Source organism: Neofelis nebulosa, chromosome 1, assembly GCF_028018385.1.
Source record: "Neofelis nebulosa isolate mNeoNeb1 chromosome 1, mNeoNeb1.pri, whole genome shotgun sequence".
NCBI lineage: Eukaryota > Metazoa > Chordata > Mammalia > Carnivora > Felidae > Neofelis > Neofelis nebulosa.
Genome location: NC_080782.1, coordinates 238141614 through 238155362, shown reverse-complemented (window position 1 = coordinate 238155362; position 13749 = coordinate 238141614). Strand labels below are relative to the sequence as shown.

General features: G+C 35.2%; 1 protein-coding gene across 6 annotated transcripts in view; it reads right to left on the bottom strand.

Annotated features, from left to right (window-relative positions):
- The window catches only part of LOC131488074 (phospholipid-transporting ATPase IB-like), a 212987-nt gene that overhangs the window by 45545 nt on the left and 153693 nt on the right, over nt 1-13749 (bottom strand). The gene's annotated exons all lie outside the window — the stretch shown is intronic.

Sequence of the window (13749 nt, the reverse complement as noted above, 5' to 3'; positions counted from 1 at the left end):
AGAGAGGTGGCTGGAATTTGTAGAAATGAACACTGGAAATGAGGGAACTATGCAGAGAATGAGCTCCAGAAATTCTTTGGCTGAATGCCAATCTGTATATGTGTACTGAGAAATTTCACAAGGCCACCAACGAGCAGTTGCTGTGGGAAACCAAGTTACCACAGAACTGCGAGTCAAAACTTGCCAGATCTAATTGCTAGAAATTACTCTTATTTCCATGGGCCAAAGAGACCTTATTCAATATATGAAGCATTCAGTAGACACCCAAGAAGAGATAACCCTTGTATAGGAACTAAATTACTTCTTAAGTAAAAGATACTATAGACTCACTTGAAGAAGAAAAACAAATCTTAGAACGATCAAACTATTCATAAGGAATGTAACTTCCTGTAAAACCAAAGTCCAAGTATTTAAATGTATACAACAGAAAACATTCAACAGCATAAAATTCACAATGTCCAGCACCCATTATAAAATTGTGGTCTATGAAGAAGCAAAACTTTGAACCATAGCCAGGAGAAAACTGGCCATAGAGTCAATAGAAAAAAACAGATACTGCAGTGAATTAGCAGAAAAATCTTTAAGACAGCTATTACAGTTACACTCAATCATTTGAAAGAAAGCAATGAGAGAAAGATGTAAAGAAGAACTAATTAATATTTCTAAAGATGAAGAGTATTAACACATGAAAGGAAAATGTCACTGAATTATTGTTAACCTCAGAGAGGCGGCTAAATAAAAGACCCAGTGAACTTAGGCAAAAGAAACTAAAAATGAACCACAGAGAGAACAAAGATGGTATAAATGAACAGAGATGTGGGAAATATCAAGAGTTCCAATAGATGTGTGCTTGAAGTCCCAGAAAAAAAGGAAAGAGTGAGAGAAAAATATATATAAAAAGAAATGATCAAATTTTTCCATATTTGATGGAATCTATAAATCAGCAGACCCCAAGAGCAATCTCAAGAAGGATAAATGCAAATGAAACAACACCAAAGCATGTCAGTATCAAATTGCTGAAAATCAGCAATGAAGAGAAAAATCTATAGACTACACAAAAATAGAAAACATAATAAATACATGAAGAGAAACAAATAGGAAAAATATCAGACTTCCCAATGAAATAGTGCAAATCAGAAGACAGCAAACATTTTTCAAGTGTTGAAGAAAATAAACTTCCAATCTAGAATTCTGTACACAGAAAATTTTTTTCAAAATTGAAGGCAAAAGTATTTTGAGAAATAAAATTTGAAAGAATATCCATTTCCTTTAAATTTAAAAAGAATTTAAATTATCTTTAGATGCTTATGTTAGAAAAGGAGGCTACAAAATCAATGACCTAATCTTCCAACTTCAACAAGTTGGAAAGGAGCAAATTAAATCTCAGTTAAATAGAAGGGAAAGGAATAATAAGAGTAGAAATTAATACAATAGGGAAAAAGACAAACAGTATATAAAATCAGTGAGACCAAAGTTGGTCTTTTGAAACTGTCAATATCTAGGTGCACTGATCACCACAAAAAAAGAGAATTCAAAATTACCAATGTCAGTAATGAAAGAGAGAATTATCAGTAGTTATCAGTATGGGTATCACACATAATAAGGGAATACTATAAACAAATGTATGTCAATAAATGTGACAACTTGGATGAAAATCTAAAATTCCTTGAAAGATACAAATTAACAAAATAGATTCAATAAAAAAAAAACCCCTGACCATCCTTATATTTAATAATAAGATTAACTTCATAATTAAAAACTTTCCTGGGGCTTCATCAGTAAATTCTATCAAATATTTATGGAAGAAATAATACTAATCTTAAACTTTTTCAGAAAATAGAGACAAGGGAAACACTGCCCAAATCAAGAAGCAAGCACTACCCTGATTCAAAATCCAGACCAAGAATATTATGGGTTAAGTCAGACAAATATCTCTCATAAACTTAAGTACAAAATCCTTAGCAAATATAAACAAATCAAATCTGAAAATAATCACCTTAAGAGATGCATTTAAAAATAATTTGATCAAATCCAAAATCTGTTCACAATAAACAGCTTCAGCAAACTAGAAATTAAAAGAAACTTCCTCAACATGCTAATGGACATCTATGGAAAGGCTAATATCATAACTAATGGTAAAAGGAATTTTTCTTCTTAATATTAGGGAAAAAACAAAACATGTCCACACCTACCACTTCTGTTTAAAATTGTTTTGAAGGTCATAGACTGTGCATTAGTGCAAGAAGAAAGGAAAGAAAAGAAGAAATAAACCTCTCTTTATTCACAATGTGGTATATATAGAAAATACTAAAACAGCAAAAAAACAGTTACTAGGAAAATTAGTGAATTTAGCAAGATCACAGGGTGCAAGTTATTGTGAGAAATAAAATGTATTTCTATATGGTAACAATGAAAAGTTGGAAAATAAGATATAAAAATACCACTTACAGTAGCATCCAAAACTTGCATAGTGATGGATAAGTTTAACAAAAGTTGTGCAAAGACTGTACATTAAAAACTACAACAAATTCCTAGGAGAAATTAAAGACAACTTAAATCATTGGAGAGATATACTATGTTCAGGAACTTGAAAACTTGATAATATTAAGATGTCATTTCTCCTGAAGGTAATCTATAGACTAAATTGCAATCCAAATCTCAGTATTTTTAATTAGAATTTCAACTGATTTTAACAATTTTTATTGAAACTCAGAGGACTTAGAATAGCCAAAATTTTTTTCAGAGAAGTTATATTACCTAGGTCAGGATTTAAATATGAAGTATAATTATCAAGACAATATGGTCTAAGAATAGATTTATGTCAGTGAAACATAGAGATTTCAGATACAGATCCATTCATACAGCTTCAAAGATGCCAACATAATTCCATGGGAAAAGCACAATCTTTTCAACAAAAGGTACGGGAAAAACTGGCCATCAATAGGCAAAAAATAAATCTCAACTCTTACATCAATCCATAAACAAAAATTAAGATCAGAAAACTGAAAAACAAACTTCTAAAAGAAAACAGTATTAAGTGTTTGTAATCTTGCAGTGAGCAAAGGTTTCTTAGGATGAAAACAAAAACACAGACCATAAAAATGTTTGATAAATTGGACCTAAATTTAAAACTTCTGACTTTAACAATATTAAGAAAATTAATCAAGCCATAGATTAAGGTATAAAATTACAGTGTATACGTGACAAAGAACTCTTACCCAGAAAGAACACTAGCAGCTCTGTGGGACAACTACAACAATTCAATTAAAAAATGGGTAAAGTACTTGGAAAAAAAACCTCCCTCAGAGGAGGTATACAAATGGCAAACAATCACATGAGGAGATGCTCTATATCATTAGTCATCAGAAAAATACAAAATAAAATCACAAAGAGCTAGTGTATATTTTAGTGATGTTGTAAACAGTAAGTGAGACATGATAAAATGGGGTGAACTTATGCACATTGGATTTCTAATTTAAGATTATTTGATAGGAAACAGTCAAACATGCAGAATCTGTATGTACATCATACATGTAGTCCCTGATTTATGTGTATCCAAATTGCAAATGGCCTCCCTATAGGATTCGCTTCTATGGTAACAGAACCTTTCCGAGGCTTTTCTGTGAGGCTCTCGTGCTCAGGTCTTGATACTGGCACCCGCCACCACTCCCGCCTTCCTGCCATGAGAGCCTATAAACCACAGCTGCTGGAGGTACCCAACTGCACCTTGCACCCGACCACCTCGACCTCTGTGAACTCTGAGAGGGTGAAAATAGTGGTATCCGAGCAAGTCAGTGACACCATTGGAAGTAAATTAAGGGGAAAATGCGTCCCAAATTCTAAATTTTTAATGACCTTTTGGAATATAAGATTTTCATTAGCTATAAATCACCAGAAATACAGTTAATACCATACAATGCAAAGCATATTAAAGCATTAAAAACAGTGCAAACGTTTTTACATATATATAAAATCATTCCTTGCCTATTTCTTTATTTCTTTACACTTGTACTAGAGCAGTAATTCCCAAACTTGTCTGTACTTCGGAATCTTCTGGTGAGCTTCACAAACCACTGATGCCTGTGGCCGAACCACAGAGATTGTGATTCAGGTCGTTTGGGGGTGGTTTGGGCTTCTGGAATTTTTTAAAAAATCTCTCACTGATTCTGATGTACAGACAAGTTTGGGAACTGCTACATATACTAGAAAATGGTAGGGATGGTGATCCTCTCTCTCTCTACTTACTTTCAAAGTCCTGCATTAATAGATTTCATGTGATACAAGTTAAAACATAACACTATGTAGATAATGTAAGTTTGGTCAGTTACATTTAGTATGACACATTTAGGCTGAATTTACAAAGTAGGAACCTGGAAACACTGGTTGTCATTTCACAGAACTCCCCAATGGTGAGTGAGAGTTTGTGATTACGTGGTTTGCTTGCCTGTTAGGTACGGAACGCCTTTAAATTTGAACATGTATTATACCTATTTGTGTGGTGTTGTGGGCAGTTAAGTAATTCAGTCCCATTAATTTGTAAGGAAATTTGCAAAGATTATTTTATCTTAGTTACTCCTCTGTCCCACCCAGTAAGCACAAATAATCATAATTGTTTATTTCTTGTAGAGAATGTAAGGGTGTTGTGTGTGTGTGTGTGTGTGTGTGTGTGTGTGCGCACATGCTGGGGGACATTTTACATGTTATGAGATTGAAAATTTTAGTGAATCTTAGAGAAAAATGCTTAAAAATGAATGTTTTAAAAAGAATTACTGTATTTTTAAATATTGTTTTAAAAGCAAATTTTATTTTACTTTTGAGAGAAAGAGAGACAGAGTGTGAGCAGGGGAGGAGCAGAGAGAGTGAGAGACACAGAATACGAAGCAGGTTCCAGGCTCTGAGCTGTCAGCCCAGAGCCCAGTGTGGGGCTCGAACTCACAAACCCTGAAATAATGACCCAAGCCGAAGTCGGATGCTTAACCGACTGAGCCACCCGGGCGCCCCAAGAATTACTGTATTTAATACTTGACATTTAACAACAGAAATTCCGTAAGATACAAATTTAATAAAACCATAGTATTTCTTGTTCTGGATTTGCATTCATTATTACCACAGTGGTTCAAATTCCTTTCTCTATTTTGAGGATGAGCTAAGATCCCCCAAATATAGTCTCTTTATTGTATACAATAAGTCTTTACCAGATTTATTGACACATAATTTACATACCATATATCCACACATTCAAAGTGTGCAGCTCAATGGCTTTTAGTATATTAACAGAACCAGGCAACTATCAGCATCATCAGCTTGAGAACACTTTCCTTCCCTCACAGAAGAAACCCCAGACCTCTTGGCTATTACTGCCCCATCCATCCCCCAGCCTTAGGCAAACACTAATCTGCTTTCAGTCTTTATATGATTTGCCTGTTCTGAACATTTCATGTAAATAGACTCATATAATATGTGGTCTTGTGACTAGCTTCTTTCACTTAGTGTAATGTTTTCAAGATTCATCACTGTTGTAGCATGATCGATACTCCATTCCTTTTTGTTAATAAACACTATTCCATTCATTGTATGTATATAGCACATACCCATCATATATCCATTCATTGATTAATGAACATTTGGGTTATTACGAATAAAGCTGCTATGTGTACAAATTTTTCTGTGGCATAGACTTTCATTTCTCTTGGGCATATACCTAACAGTGTAATTGCTGAATAATACGGTAACTCAATGCTTAACCATTACAGGAAATGCCAGACGGTTTCCCAAAGGGGCTACACCATGTTACATTCCTGCCAGCGGTGTATGAGGGTTCCAGTCTCTACATCTTTGCCAGGTCATTGCTGTCTGTCATTTTGATGATAGCCACCCTAATGGACATGAAGTATTACCTCATTGTGGTTTTAATCTGCATTTGTTTAATGATTAATGATGTTGACCATCTTTTCATGTATTAGTTATTTGAATATCCTCTGGGGAGAAAGGTCTATTCAAATCTTTGGCATGTTTTAAAAATTGGGTCTTTTTGTCTTTTTACTGTTGAGTTGTAAGTGTTCCTCATACATCCCAGATAGAAATCCTTGTTATAATGTGTAAATGCTTTGTTCTATTCCGTGGGTTGTATTTATACTTTTTTATTGAAGTATAATTGACATACAATGTTATATTAGTTTCAGGTGTACAACATATTGATTAGACAATTCATTCTCTATTCATTACTCGGTGCTCACCACAGTAAGTGTTAGTCACCATTTGTCACCATAAAAAGTTATTACAGTATTACTGACTCCATTCTCTATGCTGTATTTTTCATCTCCATTTATCTATTTCACCCATTCCCCACCTACCTGCCATCTGGTCACCAACAGTTTATTCTCTGTATTTGTCTAGCATTTTGTTCAATTGTTTTATTCAATTTGTTTTGTTCATTTGTTTTGTTTTTTAGATTCCACACGTAAGTGAAATCATACGGTATTTGTCTTTCTCTGACTTAACTTCACTTAGCATAATAACCTCTAGGTCTGCCCATGATGTCACAAGTGGCAAAAAAAAACCCAACAAAAACAAAACAAAAACCTTGTTCTTTTTTATGGCTGAGTAATATTCCATTGTATGTATATGTATGTGTGTGTATGTGTGTGTATGTGTGTGTGTACACACATACCACATCTTGTTTATCCATTCATCTATAGATGGACACTTGGGACGCTTCTGTATCTTGGCTATTGTAAATAATGCTGCAATAATCCTAGGGGTGTGTATATCTTTTTGAAATTCTGTTTTTGTTTTCTTTGTGTTAATATCCATTAGTGGGATAGCTGGATCATATGGTGTTTATATGTTTCATTTTTGAGGAACCTCCATACTGTTTTCCACAGTGGCTGCCCCAGTTTGCATTCCCATCGACAGTGCATGAGGGCTCCCTTTTCACCACATCCTCATCAACACTGATTTCTTATCTTTTTGGTATTAGCTATTCTGATGGGTGTGAGGTGATATCTCACCATAGTTTTGATTTGCATTTCCCTGATGATCAGTCATGTTGAGCATCTTTTTATGTGTCAGTCGGCCATCTGGGTGTCTTCTTTGGGAAGACATTCAGGTCCTCTACCCATTTTTAATCAGATGCCTTTTTTTTTTATGTTGAGTTCTTTTTGTATTTTGGATATTAACTCCTTATCAAATGTATCATTTGCAGATATCTTCTCCCATTTACTAAGTTGCCTCTTGTTTTGTTGATGGTTGCTTTTGCTGTGCAAAATCTTTTAGTTTTGGTGTAGTCCCACTAATTTATTTTTTCTTTTGTTTCCCTTGCCTGATGAGACATGTGGATAAGTGTGTTGCTAAGCCTAATGTCCAAGGATTACTGTTATATATTCTTTTAAATTTTTTAATTTCAAGTCTCACATTTAGATTTTTAATCCATTTTGAATTTATTTTTGTGTATGGTGTAAGAAAGAGGTCTAGTTTCATTCTTTTGAATGTAGCTGTCCAGTTTTCCCAACACCAATTTTTTTTTGATTTTTAATGGTTTTTATTTTTATTTTTTTTTATGAAATTTATTGTCAAATTGGTTTCCATACAACACCCAGTGCTCATCCCAAAAGGTGCCCTCCTCAATACCCATCGCCCACCCTCCCCTCCCTCCCACCCCCCATCCACCCTCAGTTTGTTCTCAGTTTTTAACAGTCTCTTATGCTTTGGCTCTCTCCCACTCTAACCTCTTTTTTTTTTTTCCTTCCCCTCCCCCATGGGTTTCTGTTAAGTTTCTCAGGATCCACATAAGAGTGAAACCATATGGTGTCTGTCTTTCTCTGTATGGCTTATTTCACTTAGCATCACACTCTCCAGTTCCATCCACGTTGCTACAAAAGGCCAGATTTCATTCTTTCTCATTGCCACGTAGTATTCCATTGTGTATATAAACCACAATTTCTTTATCCATTCATCCGTTGATGGACATTTAGGCTCTTTCCATAATCTGGCTATTGTTGAGAGTGCTGCTATAAACATTGGGGTACAAGTGCCCCTAAGCATCAGCACTCCTGTATCCCTTGGGTGAATTCCTAGCAGTGCTATTTCTGGGTCATAGGGTAGGTCTATTTTTAATTTTCTGAGGAACCTCCACACCGCTTTCCAGAGCGGCTGCACCAATTTGCATTCCCACCGACAGTGCAAGAGGGTTCCCGTTTCTCCACATCCTCTCCAGCATCTATAGTCTCCTGATTTGTTCATTTTGGCCACTCTTGACTGGCGTGAGGTGATATCTGAGTGTGGTTTTGATTTGTATTTCCCTGATGAGGAGCGACGTTGAACATCTTTTCATGTGCCTGTTGGCCATCCGGATGTCTTCTTTAGAGAAGTGTCTATTCATGTTTTCTGCCCATTTCTTCACTGGGTTATTTGTTTTTTGGGTGTGGAGTTTGGTGAGCTCTTTATAGATTTTGGATACTAGCCCTTTGTCTGATATGTCATTTGCAAATATCTTTTCCCATTCTGTTGGTTGCCTTTTAGTTTTGTTGGTTGTTTCCTTTTCCTGTGCAAAAGCTTTTTATCTTCATAAGGTCCCAGTAATTCACTTTTGCTTTTAATTCCCTTGCCTTTGGGGATGTGTCGAGTAGGAGGTTGCTATGGCTGAGGTCAGAGAGGTCTTTTCCTGCTTTCTCCTCTAAGGTTTTGATGGTTTCCTGTCTCACATTCAGGTCCTTTATCCATTTTGAGTTTATTTTTGTGAATGGCCAACACCAATTATTGAAGAGACTGTCTTTCCCCATTGTATATTCTTGCCTCCTTTGTTGTAGATTGACTGTATAGGCTTGGGTTTATTTCTGGAGTCTCTATTCTGTTGATTCATGTGTCAGTTTTTATGTCAGTGCCATATTGTTTTGATTACTGTAGCTGTGTGGTGTATCTTGAATCTGGAATTGTAATACATACCTCCAGATTTGTTCTTTTTCAAAAGTGCTGTGGCTCTTCAGGATTTTTTGTGGTTCCGTACAAGTTATAGGACTATTTGTTCTAGTTGTGTGAAAAATGCTATTGGTATTTTGATAGGAATCACACTGAATCTTTAAATTGTTTTGGGTATTATGGACAGTTTAACAATATTAATTTTTCCGACCACAAGCATGATATATCTTTCCATTTGTTTGTGTCAATTCAGTTTCTTTCACCAGTGTCTTATAGTTTTTGGAGTATAAAGTCTTTTACATCTTGATTAAATTTATTTCTAGGTATTTTATTCTTTTTTGTGTAATTTTAAATGTTTTTTTTTTCTTAAATTTCTATTTCATTAGCAGGATATAGAAATGCAATAGACTTCCACAGGGCACCTAGGTGGCTGAGTTGGTTAAGTGACCAATTCTAGACTTTGGCTCGGGTCATGATCTCATGGTCATAAGATCAAGCCCTGCATTAGGCTCCATATTGTGCATGGAGGCTGCTTAAGATTTTCTCTCCCTCTCCCTCTTCCCTTCTTCTTCCTGTCCCCCCCCAAAAAAAGAAAAAGTAAAAAGAAATGCAACAGATTTCTTTGTATTAATTTTGTATCCTGCCACTTTATTGAATTCATTTATTGATTTGGGAGGTGTTGTGAGCTAAACAGTATTACATCTTTCAATCCACAAATGTTGGATGACTTTATGTCCATTTAAGTCTTCTTTAATTTCTTTCAACAATGTTTTATAATTTTCAAGGTATAAATTTTGAACTTTTGTTAAATTTATTTCTAAGTGTTTTCTTCATTTTTATGCAATGGTAAATAGAATTGTTTTCTTAGTGTCACTTTCTGTTTTCTTATTGCTGTTGTCTAGAAATAAAATTGAATCTTTGTGTGTTAATCTTGTACCCTAAACCTTAATTTATCTTTAATAGTATTTTAATTTTAATAGTATTTAATTTTATATATATATATACACACACACACACACACACACATATATATATATATATATATATATATAAAGTCATGTCATATACAAATAGAGATCATTTTACTCTTTCCTTTCTACACTGGATGATTTTTATTGCATTTTCTTGCCCAACTATACTGCCTAGTATTACCAGAACAATGATGAATAGAAGTACTGTAAATGATAATTTTTTCTCTTTTTTTAAGCATAGTTATTTATTTTTCAGAGCGAGAGAGAGAGAGAGAGCATGCGTGCGAGATGCGTGCGAGAGGGAGAGGGAGAATGAGCGGGGGAGGGGCAGAGAGAGTGGGAGAGAAAGAATATGAAGCATGCTCTGTATTCTCAGCGTGGAGCGTGATGCTGGGCTCAATCTCACAAACTGAGATCGTGACCTGAGCTGAAATCAAGAGTCAGACGCTTAACCCACCAAGCCACCCAGGTGCCCCTCATTCTTGATTTTAGGGGAAAGCATTCAGTCTTTCACCATTAAACATGTTAACTGTGGGAGTTTTGTAGATGTCTTTTATCAGATTCAGAAAGATCAATTCTATTCCTACTTTAGTGAATGTTTTTATCATGAAGATGTATTGACTTATGTCAAATGCTTTTTCTGAATTTATTGAGACAATCGTGTAATTTTTGTCCTTTATTTTTATGATGAATGACATTATTTTTGTGTGTTAAACCAACCTTGCATTCCTGAGATAAATCCCATTTGGTGTTTTTGTGTGTAACCTTATATATATTTCTAGATTTAGTATGTTGATATTTTGATAAAGATTTTGCACCTATACTATTTTATGAAGTTTATTTTAAAATCATTTATGAAAAGACAGAAGACGGAATAATGCATTTACACTGTCTTATATGATCACATAATTTCCTTTATCAATGCTCTTTGTGAACTGGGTTTACTTATTTTTAATCTGAAGAACCTCCTTTAGTATTTCTTGAAAAGCATGTATTACAGTAACAAATCCTGTCATTTTTCTGTTTATATGAGAATGTCTCTGTTTTGCCTTCATTTTTGAAAAATTATTTTGTTAGGCATAAGATTCTTGGTTGACAGGTTTTTTTCTTTCAGCACTGCCTTCTGACCTCCATTTTTGTGTGTGTGTGATGAGAAGTCATCTGTACATCTTAACTGGAGCTCCCTTGTCCATGAGCCACTTTTATTTCTCTGCTTTCAATATTTTCCTGTTGTTTTTGGCTTCCAACATTTTTGCTACATGTGTCTGGGTATGGATCTCTTTGCATTTATCTCACTTAAAGTTCACTGAGCCCCGTGGATGTACAAATTAATGTTGTTCAGCTAATTTGAAGCTCTTTAGCTATCATTTCCTTGAAGAGTTTTACTACTTCATTCCTTTTCTCCTCTGGTTCTTATACCCCATTTGCCTATATTGGTGTGTTTAAAGGCTTCTCATATTTCTGAGTCTGTGTTCATTTTCCTTCATTCTGTTTTTCTCTCTGGTTTTCAAATTGCATACTTTCCATTAATGTAGCATCAAGTTTCATAATTCTTTCTTCTTCCAGTTCACATTTACTGTTGAGCCCCTCTAATGAATTTTTCATTTTGGTTATTAAAACTTTTCAGCTCCAGAAGTTTCATTTGGTTCTTTTTTATAATTGGTTCTTTTTGATAATCTGTTTGATGTGCCTTCATACCAATTTATAATTGGTTCTTTTTGATAATCTGTTTGATGTGCCTTCATACCCTCATACCTTTAAGGATTTCTTATGGTTCTTTCAACATGTTTGTATTGGCTAATTTGAACTCTTTGTAACTCTGACATGTAGGCCCTCTCACAGGAAGTTTCTGTTGCCTACTTGTTACTGGGTATATGGGTCATGCTGCCCTGTCTCTTTGCATGTCTTGTACTTTTTGGTGTTGCTGAAAGCTAGACATCTTACATAATACACTGTAGCTACTCTGGGTACTAGTTTCCCTCCCCTGTCTTCAAGGCTTATATTTGTTTTGATGTTTATTTGTTCTGTGATTTGGCTGGCTATTTTAGTTGAAGTCTATTTCCCCTGTAGTATGAAACCTTGGTATTGCTCCTTGGAAGGTGCAGCCCTGAGCAGGCACACAGTCACCTTGGCTTTATCTGGTCTGTATTGACACTCCTTTTCCCTGATTTTTCCATTAAGCTACCTGACTCACTTGGTATGACACCAGTTGTTAGGCTCCACTAATTACCCACGGGATATTCTATTGTTTTTGACAGTGTTCTAGGGCATTAATTGTACAGCAGTCTGATCTGATTAAATTCAGGCTGGGATAATTTTGAGACAGGTCTTTGAGGTTTGTTCTCACCTCAGGAGGGCTATTTTTATCTGTTTCTGTACCTGGTTCTTTCTGAACCAGGCCTATGGTTTAGCTTGTTGGTCTCAATTAAGAAGAATTATTATCTTTGAGAACATCCCTAGACTTGAACTCTTCCCCCAGTATGTTTCAAACAGTCACTTCCTTTGGAAAGAGTTTTGGGGCTGTCTTTTCTTATGTGCCACCCGTTACCATAGGTAAAACCTTATTGCCACTACCTTTGGTGGTAGTGAGGTTGTCGTCACTGGTCTTCTTGGCTTGCCTTCCCAGCAATCTCTTGGAGATTCTCTTCCCTACAAGCAAGCTGTGGTGAGAGTGATCATGGATCCGGTATTCTTAGCCTATTGTGCCTGTTGTAGAGACTTTGTCCTATGGACATAGGTTGATTGGAAAAGGAGAGCTCTAACCTCTTGGCCACACTCATCAGGAATTTGGCCTCTTCAACTCAAAGTTAGGGGCAGGGGATAAGAAATGCCGGTGGCCTGGCTCTCCTGTGAGATATTGTAACATTGAGTGATCATTGAGAATACTAGTATTCCTAGCCTCTTGGCCACACTTGGCTGTAGTGGAGCTTCCATCAAGCTAGGTTGTGATTAAGATAGGGAAGGAGTAGGTCATGGCTACAATGCCATAGACTCTCAATGTTCTTACTGAGTAGTAGGTTTGCTTGAATAAATGTTTCTTCGTTTGTCTTTAGGACACTATCCAGAGAAGGTGCAGAGTCACGTTTTCATAATTTTGACCAGTTTTGCTTATCTGGGTGGGAGGCAGGTCCAAGGAGCTCCTCACAACTCCATCCTAAAAGGAACTTTTTGTAAACTTGTGATTTTGCTATATTTGTTACCATTTGAAACTTTTGTCCATTGTTTTTACAGTGAAGGCCTTTAGCTATATTAATGGCAGATCCTTTCTTTTAAATACCAACAAATAACACATACAACTCAAACTCAATATTTAAAAAATATGTCCAAGATAAAGGATATATTTCTAGTAACACCCAATGAAAATTAAATATGGTTAAAGAAAAATAATTATATTTCACACCTTACTTTGTGGCTGTGAACCCATTACACAACAATAGCACACTTCATAAATATATCTCCTACATTTAGATGTATTGGACCCACGTTAGTCTGTAGAAAAACTTCATATATAATGTTATTTGGAAAATCGTATATCAGGAAAAGGAGACTTGGTCTAATAATAAAGCGTATTAAACTTGTGGTATAGTCCAAATTGTAGCATGAAGTTTGGGAAGTGAAATAAGAAAATAGACATAAATTTCAAACTTACTAATGGAAGGCACCTATGATTCATTAGAATGATTATGCTTTCTATCAGACCTGCCAACTCAAATATTTCTTAAAAACGAACAATAAAAGCACTAATTCTCAATTTACTTATGTCAGACACAAAGAAAATGCTTTCTAAAGATCAACTGTTAAGTGTCAGCTAGACTGTAATTTTATACATATTTTAAAATTCCCTTTTTGTTGCCTTCAGGTC